The sequence below is a fragment of the Scylla paramamosain genome, chromosome 14 (genome assembly GCF_035594125.1).
Source record: "Scylla paramamosain isolate STU-SP2022 chromosome 14, ASM3559412v1, whole genome shotgun sequence".
Taxonomy (NCBI): Eukaryota; Metazoa; Arthropoda; class Malacostraca; order Decapoda; family Portunidae; genus Scylla; species Scylla paramamosain.
In genome coordinates, this window is record NC_087164.1 from 4,199,246 (window position 1) to 4,209,922 (window position 10,677).

Genomic DNA, 10,677 nt, shown 5'->3' on the forward strand with positions numbered 1-10,677 from the left:
AGGTAAAACAACACAAAACTGGTGAATTATTTTGACAGCATAAAAAAAAAAAAAAAAAAAACTGACACACACACACACACACACACACACACACACACACACACACACACACACACACACACACACACACACACACACACACACACACACACACACACACACACACACACTGCATGAGGAGAAAGATTCCTGAAGCTAACACTCAATGATGCAATGGGTGACCAAAAATACAAGATGTAGGGGAGACTAGACCTAATACTAACAAAAGGTATGGCCCTAACTGAAGAATTAAGATACATGTCTCCATGGGAAAAAGTGACCATGTAATGATAGAAACAAAGACCAATAATGATGTCAGTGAAGAGGATGAATCATACAAATAGGAGAAACTATGGAAAAGTGAAAATAAAAATTTTATGAAGAAATGGACTGGGTAAAGCTGAAAAGAGCAAATGATGTGAAAATATATTTTTATGGAAATATATGAGACTAGAGTGAATAAACGTGTCCCATTATACAAACCTAAAGAAAAGAAAACGTGGTTCAATGCAAGATGTGCAAGTGCAAAGAAAAAGAGACAAAACATCGATAAGAATGAAAAGAAACTGAAACCATAAAAAATAAAGAGGACTTTAAGATAGAAAGAAATGAATATGGGAAAATAAGGAAAAAGAGAGAGAATATGAAAAGGATATTGTTCAAAAGTGCAAGAACAAAACCAAAACTGTTCTATAGATTCACAAATGGGAAAAATTAACTTAAAGAAAAACTAGAAAGATTGAAGGATGGAAAGGAAACATATGAAGACCCAAAAGACATGAGTGAATTGCTAAACAAAAAGTTTCGATGGAAAGGAAACATATGAAGACCCAAAAGACATGAGTGAATTGCTAAACAAAAAGTTTCATCAAGTTTTTCATAGAAGAATCAGAATTTAAAGAAACACAAGACAAGAGGACAGAAAAGCAAATGTAGGAAATTACAATAATTAAAGAAGTTTATAAATTGATGAAGAACTGGAAGAGAGAAAAGCAACAGGACCAAATGGAGTATCAGGTTTCATTTTGAAAGAGTGCAGGAAACAATTAAACCAGTACATGACATAATTAAGTGCTTATTATCAACAGGAAGAGTGGCTAAGGAATGGAAGAGAGCAGACATAATGGCAATTTATAAAACTGGAAAGAAAGAGGAACCACTAAACTACAGACCAGTATCAATGACCAGCATAGTATGTAAGATCTGTGAAAAAGTGATAATGAAGCAATGGACACAATTTCTAGAAAAAACCTGATATGATAACAACCAAAACCCAAGAGCAATCATGTATAGCCAATTTGATGAGTTTTTATTCAAGAGTGATATAACACAGAAGAGGGATGGACTGTGTGTATTTGAATATTAAAAAAAAAAAAAAAAAAAGGCTTTTTGACAAACTTCCTCACAACAGGTTATTATAAAAGCTTGAAAATATGGTAGGATTAAACAGTAAAATAAAAAAATGAATGGAAAGTTACTTAAAGGGAAGACATGTGTGAACGGTATTAAAAAATGTCATAAAAATGGAGAAATGCAGATAGTGGAGCATTGCAAGTATCAGTGCTAGCACCGCTACTTTTCCTGATCTGCATAAATAATATGCCTGAAGGAATAAAAAGTTACATGAGCTTGTTTGCAGACAATGCAAAGTTACAAAGACATAAGAAACAACAAAGACTGAAATTCTTCATGAGGATCTGAATAAAACCTGAGAGTGGAGTAAGAAACGGGAGATAGAATTTAATGTGAAGAAAATGTCATGTAATGGAAATGGGAAAAACTGAAGAGAACAAAATGGACATGTAAAATGGTAAATGTAGAAATAATAAAAGTACAAGAAGAGAAAGATCTTAGAGTGATAATACAGGATAGTCAGCAGTCAGAGAAGCATGTAGAAAAGATATTCAGAGAAATACTGGAACAGTATTCCACTACATGGATAAAGATATGATGAGAAAGATAATTACCACTATGATTAGACCAAAGTTGGAATATACTGAATTAGTGTGGTCTCCCCAAAAGAAGAAACATAAAAAAACTAGAAACAATACAAAGGATGGCAATGATGATGTTTCCAGAACAAGAAGAATTAACATATGAAGATGGGTTAAAGAAAATTAATCTGACGACATTGGAACAAAGAAGAGAAAGGGGAGACAATGCTAATTTACAAATTGTGGAATTGAGTGGAAGAAATAAAGCATCTTCAGTTCTCACAAAAGCTTAGAATTTTAGCTCCTCGAAGGTCCACCCACATGACCACTGAAGAAGAACAGGCCAGCAGAGTTGCCCGGCATGCTGCCCAAGGAAAAAGTGTCGTACAGTTCACTGGAAATGTGTCCCTCACAGAGACCACAGCAGCCTTAAGCACTCGCTCCTTGAAGTTTATGCTATTTAGAAGTGAACTTCTGGCCTTCTAGGCCTTGTGATATTGTCAGTTGAATAAAAGTAATCAAATAGGACAGATTTTTTTTTTTCTTCTCTGGTCAAAGGAAAGAGAGAGGCAGACACATTGGTTATTCTTACTTAATGGTTGTTACATTTAAAGAATAGGGATATATTAATATGCCATAGCTTGGTTAAGACATTCTGGGTCAAAATGATGCCAAAATGTTAGCCAAAACATTTTGCTGCATGGTACTGTACGTACAGCAGTTATGAAATGGAATATCAAAGCATCTCTTTGCTGGTATTTTCACACTTTTCATACATTTTAGGTGCATTCACCCCTTAGGTAACTTTATTTATTATCCTAGTCTATCTGGACAGACTACAAATATTATATTACAAAACATGGTTTATTATTAGCGATTATGGAGGAAGGGGAAACTGTAACGTAGGTAGCATGTCTAGCAGCTGTTCAGGTCAGAGGTCATTCACAAGGGTGAGAGTGAGGTCCCTTGCCTGACTGTTCAGATTCCATCATGTTAAGGGAATTCTTTCCTACACAGAACTATTCCGTGTATCACTTCTTCAGACCTGTTCTACTTCATCAGGTGATATTCCACATCACCTGTGCAAATACAAGCCACTCTGCAGAGTATTTTAGCATGAATTTTTTGCATCAGTCATGAGCTCACACTGCATTATGGCATTGTACCAGAAGACAATGATGTGTTGGAAGTTGTGGCCTAAGACAGGAAGGCCATTCAGACACCTTTATCTGCCCTGCCAGAATGTCACACACTGCTGGAAGGCTTGACTGTTCCATGCTCATTGTAAGCAAATGTTACTATTAATGTGAAACAATTCACACTACACAGTTTTAATAATGGTTTCCACTCATGACTGACTTGTATGCAGATGATTCTGTAATTTTTGAAATTTTTATTGAAAACAATACACAGACAGCACATCAGCTTGTTTTCACCTAACATCACTGCCCACGTGGCTGTGTCTTTTGTTCTGTCCCACTCCCCACCCACTATTCTCACAAGCTCTTAAAAAGCTTGTAGCCCAGTGTACTTGTAAGGTTCTGAAGCTCCCATGAGACCTGTTTGAATGAAATGCATTGAAAAATGCTTGTTTCTAAGAACAGAACAGAACAGAACAGAACAGAACAGAACAGAACTGAACTGAAGAAGACACCTAAAGATATTAGGTGTCTTCTTGAGTTCTCATAAGGGTTTAGATTTTTAGCTCCATGGAGCTCCACCCACTTCACCACTGAAGAACGGACCAGTGGAGTTGCCTGGCATGCTACCCAAGGAAAAATTGTTCTACAGTTCATTGGTGATTTGTCCCTCACAGTGACTGCAGCAGCCTTAACCATTTGCTCCTTAAAGTTTATGCAATTTAGAAGTGAATTGGTGGTCCATTCACCACCATTACTGCACAACTGCATTTTTCCAGTAGCAAGATGTCTAAGAGTAATAACCTTCATTTTGGTGGAGATGGGTTGCTCCTCTCCGTATCCCTCTGTAAGGCTTCCCTCACTAGATCGGTCTAAACTGTATCTTCTGATGGGTTCTGTGTCACTAAGTTGGGTATTTTTTGATAAGAAGTCCATTCCCCCCACCTTCTTAAACAAGCTTGGGGGCTTGTGGGTAATTGGGGGTTTTGGGGGCCATGATGAGAAATAAGTAAGGGCGTTAAAAATCCAAGGAAATTTACCTTAGTATTTCGAATTTCCCTAACCTATCCCAGCCCCTAAACCCTGCCCCTGCTAGGACGTTAACCTAATCTAGCATAATCTAACTGGGCTGGTGGGGCTGCGCCCCCACTGGATTCCCACGCTAGGACATCAACCTAACCTAATCTAACCTAACCTAGCATGACCTAAAGAGGGACCTCAAAAATCAGTTATGCCTTACCGGTGTGATGTGGTCATTCTCAAGGCGATGGAGGTGGGTACAGTTTGGCATCTTCTTTAATAAACACATGGAACCTCTTCCTTACGTCTGTATATTGCATCTTGACCATTGCTATTGTTTAATATCTCACATATATCTTTTTTTCCTGCTGAACACTGGCACTGTTCGTTTCGCCTCGCTCCACTGGGTAGCCATATTAACAACTGACAGTAAGCCTCTATCAGACCGCCTGACATGTCTCTAAAACAAATGAAAAGTTTAACTGAACCTACCGTGGAAAGTCGTGATTGGTGGCCTCAGGAATGGCCTCACGAGTGGCAGCGCGATTGGAGGGAATAACTGCATAAATACCATGAAAACCTAATATGCCGCTACTCACAAACCTGTTATAAACAAAAGAAAATAATTTCAATATTTACTCTTGACTGTTGCAGAGCTCACTAGACTTAGAAAATATCAAATTTCTCCACACTCTCGAGTGCTACTAGCCATATTAGACGTACGTTTACAGCAGTCACCCAACCCTTCTCCATGTCATGTGAGTTTCATGCTTGTAACATGGATATGATAATCCAGATTAACCCTAATTTCATTTATTATATCCTTTCTGGATAAATAATTTGGGAACTGGAGAAGTTGTAAAGCAGCCATTTTGGATATGGGCGCGTGTCATAAGCAGCTATCTTGATCTTGATCTTGATGGTATCACTTTGGATTGGCAACTCCTGTAGGAAGAAAAAAAAAAAAGAAAAAGAAACGAACAGCATCCTCTACACTAATTGTTCCTACATCTAGCACGCCACATTCTCTCCAGAAATTCTTTCACCACCTCAATCATCCTTTCATTCGCCTCTACACAGTCCCAGCAACAACACCATCCACTCCTTTCCTGTCTTCTCCACTCTTTCATTCCTATCATGCCCTAATTCAGTCAGTATCACTTGCATCATCTCATTCCTGTCTCTGGCATACTTCACACACTCCAGCACCACATGTTCCACCGTCTCATCCTCCCCCATGTCACACATCTGGCACATTTTGCTGCGGGACTCAGACCACCTGTAACTCCTTGCATTCACATCCATATACTGTGCCCTCGCTCGGAAGAGATCACCGCCCAGGCTTCCATCATACCACCTTTCATACCTCGGGGCCCCTTTCTCCTTGTACCATTCCAGGGTCTTCTTTCTTTCCATCTCATTCTTCCATTCATTCAGTCCTACAAATTTCACTTCTTTGTCTATCTCATTCTTCCATTTTCTCACATCCCATTCAGCTCTCACTCTGCCTCCTCTTGTTACCGCCCATTCACGCTCATTTTGATTCCTCCCAGCCATTCTTATCGCCCACACAACTTGCAATCCATTCCTGTCTGTCATTCTCATGCACCTCTTCCTCCATTTGCTTCCACTTTCATTCCACAGGTACACCTTCCTTGCTATTCTTGCATCATCCATTCTCTCAAGCCTAATCTTGTAACTAAGTGGGGCTTTTGTGAGTCTTTCTGTAAAGGTGCTCCATCCCATATCACCTCTCAAAGCTTCAACTGCTGTGCACCTCGGTGCACTCAGTGCCATCCTCGCTACTCTATTCTGGCCCACTTCTAACTTATCAATTTCACTTTTATTCCATGCAATCACATCCATACTATACATTATACTTGGCACAGCCACACTCTTCCACACTTCTCTCAACACATCATACTTACTTGCTCTCATCCTTGCCATGCTTTCCAATCGACCTACCCACTGGTTTACCATACTTACCTTTTCATTCTTTGCCTTTCCACTCCCACTAGGACTCATCAACATCCCTAAGTACTTGTAATCTTGCACCTGTTTCAACTCATTCTCTCCAAGTCTCCAAACCACATTACTTTCATCCTTAGACCTATTCACAATCATTACCTTGCTTTTCTCACTGCTAAACCTTACTCCAAAGTCTTTTCCATAGCCATCCACAACATCCAACAAACTTTGAAGCTCATCTGCCAATTCACTCATAACAACTATGTCATCTGCATAAAGAAGCACACATACTTTATCATTCCCCACTTACCCCTACATTCATTCTTCTCATCCTGGCTGCTAGCTCCTCTGTATACAGGCTGAAAAGCGTTGGTGACAATATACAGTCCTGCCTAACTCCTCTCTCACTCTTCACTCAGTCTGTTTCTATGTCTCCTAGTCTGTATCTAGCTCTTGTGTCCACATACAAACTTTGCACTATTGTTAACTATCCTTGCACTGAATCCAATCTTTTCTAAGACTCTACCTAGCATTTCTCTGTTCACTGTTCTTTTTCTTCTCAATCATTTTATTCACCACAAACATATTGTCCTCAGCTCTCCTATCCACACAAAAACCATTCTGTTCTTCACCCAGCACTCCAGCTCTCTCAATCCATTTACACAGTCTCTCATTCAACACTGCACTGAAAACTTTACCTATTGTATTCACTAATGCAATTGGCCTGTAGTTCTTCAACTCATTCTTACTCTTAAATCCCCCCTTATGCAACAGACACACTCGGCTCTCATTCCACTTTCTTGGCACTCTCTCTTCATCCCACATTCAGTTGAATAATTCAGTCATTCTATCTATCACTACCTCCCCACCATTCTTGTAGAACTCATACGGTATATCATCTAGACCTGCTGCCTTGCCATTCTTCTGCCTTCTCACACACCTCTCCACTTCCTCCCTACTGATTCTTTCATCCAGTTCATTTGCATTCTTCCTTTCCAGTGTCACACATCCTTCTCTCACATTAAACATTTCACCTACCCCACCTACTTCTTCCCAGAACCCTTTGATTGCCTCCCTGATTCCCTCCTTCTCTATTATAACTACACCATCCACTTTTAGACTCTCCACACCAACACTGCCTGACATATTCTCACCTCCCATGAACTTGTACCATTCACAGCCACCTTCCATACCTTTCTCCCTTAAAGATTGAATCACACTTCTTTCACTCTTCACTTTAGCATTCATATCATTCGTCTTGTCAACTGCTGCTGCTTCACATATGCTGCCCATGCATTCTGATACTCATTCTCTGCCTCATCACTTTCATGCCTCTTTTTCCTCTGCCATCTACACTGTCTACTCATTCTCTTTTGCTCCTTCCTAGCCACTCTGATTTCATCATTCCACCATGGTTTACATACATTCTTTCTTCTACCTACTCTCACAAACCCTATCTGGTTCTCAGCAGCACCCCTCACGTCCTCAACCAGTTTCTCATTCAGATGCTCCACGTCATGCACACTTACATCGTCCCAGTTTCTCTCACTCAGATCAACCTGAAAGTTCTCCCATCCTACATCTCTCACCCTCCACTTCTTTTTCTTACTTGCCACTTTCACTTCATTCTCACCCTGCATCAAGCACTCCACAACCAGCATGTTGTGATCATACACAATATCAACCAAACCATCCTCATGTATCCACATATGCGACACAATTTCACGCATTCTTCCATTCACCAACACGTAGTCAATTGCACTCCAAGTCACACACCCCTCTGCCAAAGTAACATTCACATTTTCCAGCTCCAGTTCATCAACAAACTCCTCAAGCATTTCTTCATTCCTGTTCACCTGTTCCCCCAGTGTTCTCACATGTGCATTCTTGTCATCCATAAGTAGCACTCTCTCCTCTCCATGCTCTCTCACAACTTTCTTAAGTATGTCATACTTCCTCCTATTTTTTCCCTCTCTTCTTTTTCACCCATGAAAGTCATGTACACTACCACCAGTACCACTTTCTCTGGTCTGCCACGACCATCCATGCATTCCACTCTGACTGCAAGCACATCCTCACTACTTGTACACTCCCCCACATCAATCTCCTCTACTTTCAGTCCCCTTTCTTTCTTGCAGAGTAGGGCTATGCCTCCTCCCAATGTTTCCTGTGTCTTATGCCCCTTTCCAATCATAACATACTCATATCCCTCCACTTGTACATCTCTCAGGTGAGTCTCAGTGAGCCCAACTAAGTTGAACCTCCACTCACTGAGCTCCTTGCATACATCCTCAAACTTGCCCACACCCCATCCTCTCACATTCATACAGCCAGTCTTCACACATTTACTCACCTGGATAGTCTCTTCTCTTCCACATTCACTGACATCAGTGGGTCCTCCTCGTCATGCCTTGTCCACACAACACACCTGCCTTGCCCTCATCCATTCAGCCAGTCGACGTCCTAGCTTCTCATTCCTGTTGTGGTTGAGATGGACCCCGCCTCTCCCATAGAATTTGTTCTGGTCAAGGATCCCATCCATGTCTAGGAAGCTCACATTGCCCTTCTTCTCTGCCGTCCATTCCATCTTGACCTTCATGAGTTCCATGCATATCTTGCAGTTCGTTTCTCTTCTGACCTTCTCATACTGCACTCCTTCCCATGGGTGCTGCAGAACCTCCACCACAGCCACACACATCTTCTTTTCTTCTGCTGCCCTCACTGCTTCTATCACTTCCTTTACTGTTTCTTCAGCACCTGTCTCTACCAAGTTGTTGCCTCCTCCTTGAATCACTAGCAGGCTTCTTTCTTCCATTTCTTGCACTTCTTCCTTGACTTTCATCTTGATGTCTTAGATCTTAGCACCTTCCATGCTGGTGCACTCAATTTCCCTTCTCACGAAGTCAGGAGTCTTCCTTACCATGCCGTCTCCAATGACACGTACTGGGGTTTTCTTGATTACCATTCTCTTCTTCCTTGGGCGTCTGTCTGTTCTAGCCACTTCCACCACTTCTTGCTGGTCTTTTCTCTCTTCAGTCCTCGTCGTCTGTGCTTCTGCCTCTTTCATCAGGTTTTCTGTCTGGGTGCTCTGCTCCACTCTCTCTTCTTTTTCCTCATCCTGACTCCTCCACTCATTAAGGCTCTTGCTCAGGCATTCCCAGCATAGGAACACCAGAAGCTCGAACCCCAGCGGCTTCATGTTGGTCTCCCTCATGGCCAGGCTCATGGAATCAGGCCATGCACCTCTCACATGCTACAGCCCTTTGCTTGTTCACCACTCTCTCCTCGCATGAACCACATGCACTCATCACCATCTTCAGAGTACTTCAGCATACAAGCAAGAGGAAATAAACCACAAAACTCAGAGAGCAAGGCAAAGCCACTTGTACACACCACTGGACGACAATCTTTATCTTGATGGTACACGTGGCTTGGGATCACTCCTAAGCCAGGCCTTTGGATTGGCAACTCCTGTAGAAAGGAAAAAAAGAAAAACAAATAGCATCCCCAACACTAATTGTTCCTACATCTGGCATGCCACATTCTCTCCAGAAACTTTCACTGCCTCAATCATCCTTTCATTTGTTTCTCTACACAGTCCCAGCAGCAACACCATCCACTTCATTCCTGGCTTCTTCACTCTTTCATTCCTGTCATACCCTAACTCAATCAGAATCATTTGCATCATCTCATTCCTGTCTCTGGCATACTTCACACACTCTAGCACCACATGCTCGACTGTCTCATCCTCTCCTAAAACACATCTGGCACACTTTGCTGTGGGACTCAGACCATTTGTAACTCCATGCAGTCACATCCATACATTGTGCCTTAGCTTGGAAGAGATCACCGCCCAGGCTTCCATCATACCACTTTTCATACATCGGGGCCTCTTTCTCCTTGAATCATTCCAGCATCTCTTTCTTTCCATCTCATCTCCATACCACATTACTTTCATCCTCTGACCTATTCACAATCATTACCTTGCTTTTCTCACTGCTAACCTCACTCCAGTTTCTTCCATACCCATCTACATACAGCAGACTTTGAAGCTCATCTGCCAATTCACTCATAACCACTACATCGTCATCCCTTCATTCGTACATCATCTCTCAGGTGAGTCTCAGTAAGCCTGACTAAGTCAAACCTCTACTCGCTGAGCTCCTTGCATACATCCTCAAACATTTTCATACCCCATCCTCTCACATTCATACAGCCAATCTTCACACATTTACTTGCCTGGTTAGTCTCTTCTCTTCCACATCTGCTGTCATCTGTGGGTCATCGTCACACCTCGTCCACACCACACACTTGCTTCCTCCTCATCCACTCGGCCAGTCGTCGTCCTAGCTTCTCCTTCCCGTTGTGGTTGAGGTGGACCCTGTCTCTCCCGAAGAACTTGTCTTGGTCAAGGATCCCATCCATGTCCAGGAAGCTCACGTTGCCCTTCTACCCTGCCATTCGTTCCATCTTGATCTTCACGAGTTCTATGCATATTTTGCGGTTCATTTCTCTTCTGATCTCATACTACACTCCTTCCTGTGGGTGCTGCAGGACCCCCACCACAGCCACACACA

The 10,677-nt window shown here is 41.8% G+C and overlaps 1 protein-coding gene across 5 annotated transcripts in view; it reads right to left on the bottom strand.

Annotated features, from left to right (window-relative positions):
* The window catches only part of LOC135106768 (uncharacterized), a 28,076-nt gene extending 19,485 nt beyond the window's left edge, over positions 1 to 8,591 (bottom strand). For 3 of the 5 annotated variants that reach the window (XR_010271460.1, XM_064016058.1, XM_064016056.1), the window contains exons 1-2: positions 8,454 to 8,591; positions 4,625 to 5,077 (exon numbers count right to left, since the gene is read on the bottom strand). The gene's annotated coding sequence lies outside the window, so the exon portion shown is untranslated. The other 2 variants (XR_010271461.1, XM_064016057.1) reach the window with 2 other exon arrangements.
* Positions 8,592 to 10,677: the final 2,086 nt, after the last annotated feature.